General features: G+C 44.7%; 1 pseudogene; it reads right to left on the reverse strand.

Moving 5' to 3' along the window:
- Positions 1–243: 243 nt before the first annotated feature.
- LOC115130041 (protocadherin beta-16-like) lies at positions 244–2,768 on the reverse strand (annotated as a pseudogene).
- Positions 2,769–4,953: the final 2,185 nt, after the last annotated feature.

Raw genomic sequence — 4,953 nt, forward strand, 5'->3', positions numbered from 1 at the left:
ATATTTTCCCTTTCAACTGTGAGGGGATTTCAATCATCATAAATACAAATCAAATTGCATCAAACGTAAAGCATGAACAGGTTGCCTTATAGACAAGCTGTGGTATTCCCACACTCCCGTTCAATAGGCTACATAATTTTCTCCATAAAAAAAAGCGTTATTGTACAAAGCTGGTTAACTGTAATTGTACAAAAAGATGGGCATCTATTCTATGATAAATACAATCAAATCTATAGTTGATATTTATTTACAGTTCAAGCCTACCTGTGAGGACCCATCAGAATCATGAAGTTCTTCAGCAAAGTCTGTTGGAGTTTTTCTCAAAGTCTGATCCGCGGGCAGGGTGTTGTCAAAGTAAGATGTGACAAACTTGAAGTCACTTGTGCGTGAACCCGTCGTCAGGTAGGCGTCATAATTGTAGGTGCTGCGGAGAGTTCCCGCGCCATCCACATCTGAGTAGTTTGGAGGGAGATACGCACTTGGGATGGTGACCGCTCCGTCAAACAACAGTCTGGGCTTTCTCCTGCGGCAAAAACTCACGACCATGATGACAATAATGAAGGTAAGGAAAAAGGTGGAGACGGACACCAGCGCGATGATCAGATAAGAGGTGAGTTTGGAATTGCTATCATCATAAGATATATCTTTCAGTTCTGGCACTTCAGCCAAGTTGTCAGAAATCATTAAATACATTGCACAGGTCGCAGAGAGAGAGGGCTTTCCGTTATCTTTTACTGACACAATAAGGTTCTGTTTCATGCTGTCAGATTCAGAAATGTCCCGCTGTGTCCTGATCTCTCCGCTGTAGAGACCAATAGTGAAAAGTCCTGGATCCGTGGATTTTACTATATGATAGGACAGCCAGGCGTTCTGGCCGGAGTCCGCGTCCACCGCTATCACCTTGGAAATCAGAGAGCCCCCGTGAGCAGCTTTGAGGACCAGCTCTGTCATGAAAGAGTTCCCCTCAGGGGCGGGGTATAGTATCTGGGGAGAGTTGTCATTCACATCTGTTATGAACACACTGACGGTGACGTTGCTGCTGAGCGGAGGAGAACCATTGTCTCTGGCCACAACGTGGACTTTAAAGCTCCTGAACTGTTCATAATCAAACGACCTCACAGCGTGGATCATCCCAGTGTCTCCGTTAACAGATAACAATGAGGACACCGGGACACCGTTCATCTCGCCGGGTAAAAGGGAATAAATAACTGTGCCATTCTGTCTCCAGTCTGGGTCTCGTGCAGTAACGGAACACACGGAGGAACCAGGTTGGTTATTTTCAGTCACGTGGGCACTATAGGACTGTTCCTCAAACACAGGTGGGTTGTCGTTCACGTCAGCTACAGATAACTGAACGGTTTTAGAGGAGGACAGGGGCGGAGAGCCCTCGTCGGTGGCAATGATTGTAATGTTGTAATCAGACACTAGTTCACGGTCCAGTTCGCCCGTGGTCACCAGAGAATAGTAGTTTTTGATGGATGGTACCAGTTTAAAAGGAACGTTTTGCTGAAAGGAGCAACGGACCTGTCGGTTATTCTCAGAGTCTCTATCCTGCACGTTAATGATGCCCACCTCTGTGCCAGGTGACGCGTTCTCAGGTATGGGGTTGGTCAGAGATTTGAGATATATTACAGGGGCGTTGTCATTTATGTCAGTGATTTCTATTATCACTTTGGCATATGAGGCTAAGCCTAAACCATCCTTCGCTTTAATGCGCAGTTCAAACGAAGGAACGTCTTCAAAGTCAACAGCGCCGATAATTTGAATTATTCCTGTCTTACGGTCCATGGAAAATACTGTCTTATCCTCATCTGAAATGTGATCGAAATCATAAGCCATCTCTCAATTCACGCCCTCGTCTGCATCTGTAGCACTCACTGTTACCACTACAGTATCTAAAGGAGCGTTTTCCTGGAGACTGGCTTTATAGACGGCCTGGCTAAACACTGGGGCGTTATCGTTAGCATCCAGTACAGTGACGTGTATGACCACAGTACCTGATCTCTGCGGAGTGCCGCCATCCATCGCCGTGAGTAATAATTTGAGATCCTTCTTTTGTTCTCGATCGAGCTCTTTCTCTAGAACAAGCTCAACATTGTTACTGTCAACAATCAACACGAAATTCTCATTCCTTTCTAGCGTGTATGTTTGGACTGAGTTGTGTCCTATGTCTGCGTCATGGGCCTCCCCTAATAAGAAACGAGCGCCTTTAGATGCCGATTCGCTTATTTCCATATCTATCATGTGCTCGTTAAATTGTGGGGAATTATCATTAATATCTTGAACATGAAGACTAATACGTTGCAGCTCCAAAGGATTTTCTAACACAAGTTCCTGATTTAAAACGCACGAAGCCTTCTTGCCACAAAGCCCCTCTCTGTCAATCCTTTCCGCAACAATAAGATCTCCGGTGGTCAGATTAATGTCACAATAACGTTTACGGTTCCCTTCGGTATCAATACGGGCCTTGCGAGCGGACAGTCTGCTCGCCTCCAGCCCGAGATCTTTGGCTAGATTTCCAATCACAGACCCGCGTTTCATCTCCTCCGGAAAAGAATAGCTCACGTCTCCATAGGCGGACTGCAACGTCATAAGAAAGAAAGCAACGCAGCCGACCAGTGCCACCGAAAATCCTTTGTATCCCATCACGGGATTAAAACGTGAACACACCATATAATTAAGATAGTACACTTTTAACAAATAGTATTCCACAAAAAAAAACATACAGTTTGATCAAAATGACATTCTCAAAATGTGCACGCAATCTGACCGTTTCCAACCTCTTCCGCGGCTGAATGGCACCCGAGCCTTGTAACAACACAAGTGGGTGGAGAACTGGATCTATAAAAACCATGGCTGGTGAATAGCGACACAGTGAGTACCCTTCAGATATTACACATATTATCGTTCAAAAATGCCTATAGCCTTGGCTGAATTGATCGGGAAACTATTGGAAATGACCAAAGAAAAGAACAGCATATAAAACCACAAAAACATCCATAATTGTTAATCAACCGGACTATGTTGATATGAGTTAGGATCAGGCAGAATTAATGCATTTACAAAATGGAACGCATCTGCGATCGGACATTTAATATGAGCTACGATGCAAATATTAGATTTATGCTATTTATAGTGCAGGTCCTTCAGCGAGTACAATCTCATACACAAAAGCAGAGAATGTGGGAAAAAAAAGTCCTAAGAGTCCAGAATCATTGAGTAAACCCCACTGGCTTAAAAATGGATTGTATGAGATTTGAACATCATGGACAGGGACATAGCGAGGCCGCTGCACGCCAGAAACTCTCACGCTTCGAACACACCGAAAGGGTAGGCATTTTGGTACACCAAAATTACATTCATTTCCAATTAAACGCTGCGTTTGCCTTGTAGCATTGCGTTGCAGTGCGTTCGGTGTGGTGCATACGTTGGATTTATCGAACGTATGCGTTAAACTGTATGCGTAGACGGCTTGACAGAAATGGTAGCAGAAGGTGAATGTTGAACTTTTGTTGCATACATAGCCAGATGATGCTGCGTACTATTTTGCGCAAAATGCATTGTCGGTGTGTTCGAAGCATCACATTGTATCGCTAATTAGGCCTACGCGGTGTAAATACACTATATATACAAAAGTATGTGGACACACCTTCAAATGAGTGGATTCGGCTATTTCAGGCACACCCGTTGCTGACAGGTGTAAAAAGTCGAGCAAACAGCCATGCAATCTCCATAGACAAACATTGGCAGTAGAATGACCTTACTGAAGAGCTCAGTGACTTTCAGTGTGGCACAGTCACAGGACACTACCTTTCCAACAAGTCAGTTCGTCAAATTTCTGACCTGCTAGAGCTGCCGCTGTCAACAGTAAGTGCTGTTATTGTGAAGTAGAAACTTCTAGGAGTAACAACAGCTCAGCCGCGAATTGGTAGGCCACACAAGCTCACAGAAAGGGACCGCAGAGTGCTGAAGTGTGTAGCACGTAAAAATCGTCTGTCCTCGGTTGCAACACTCACTACCAAGTTCCAAACTGCCTCTGGAAGCAACAACAGCACAAGAACTGTTCGTCTCGAGCTTCATTAAATGGTTTTCCTTGGCCGAGCAGCCGCGCACACAAGCCTAAGATCACCATGCGGAATGCCAAGCATCGGCTAGAGTGGTGTAAATACTTGCCGCCATTGGACTCTGGATCAGTGGAAACGCGTTCTCTGGAGTGATGAATCATGCTTCACCATCTGGCAGTCCGACCGATAAATCTGAGTTTGGCATATGCCATTTGAACACTACCTGCCCCAATGCCTACTGTAAAGTTTGGTGTAAGAGGAATGTTTTTCATGGTTCGGGATAGGCCTCTTAGTTGCAGTGAAGAGAAATCTTAATGCTACAGCATACAATGACATTCTAGACGATTATGTGCTTCCAACTTTGTGGCAATAGTTTGGGGAAGGCCCTTTCCTGTTTCAGCATGATAATGCCCCCATGTACAAAGTGATGTCCATACAGAAATGGTTTGTCGAGATAGGTGTGGAAGAACTTGACTGGCCTGCACAGAGCCCTTACCTCAACCCCATCGAACACCCCTTGGATGAGTTGGAACACAGACTGCGAGCCAGGCCTAATCATCAAACACCAGTGTCCAACCTCACTAATGCTCTTGTGGCTGAATGGAAGCAAGTTCCTGCAGCAATGTTCCAACATCTAGCGGAAAGCCTTCCCAGAATAGTTATTTCTGTTTTAGCAGCAAAGGGGGGACCAACTCCATATCAATGCCCAAGATTTTGGAATGATGTTTGACAAGCAGGTGTCCACATACTTTTGATTTCACTCTTTTCTAATCTCATTTCAAATAAGCTTAGACTCCAACAGTGCCAAAAACTCTTATATCAACACATTTCCTGTGAAATCAAAACTGCCTGCGTGAAGGTGAAAAATCCAATAAATCAATCCCAAACA

This window comes from Oncorhynchus nerka, linkage group LG6, assembly GCF_034236695.1.
Source record: "Oncorhynchus nerka isolate Pitt River linkage group LG6, Oner_Uvic_2.0, whole genome shotgun sequence".
NCBI classification, from domain to species: Eukaryota; Metazoa; Chordata; class Actinopteri; order Salmoniformes; family Salmonidae; genus Oncorhynchus; species Oncorhynchus nerka.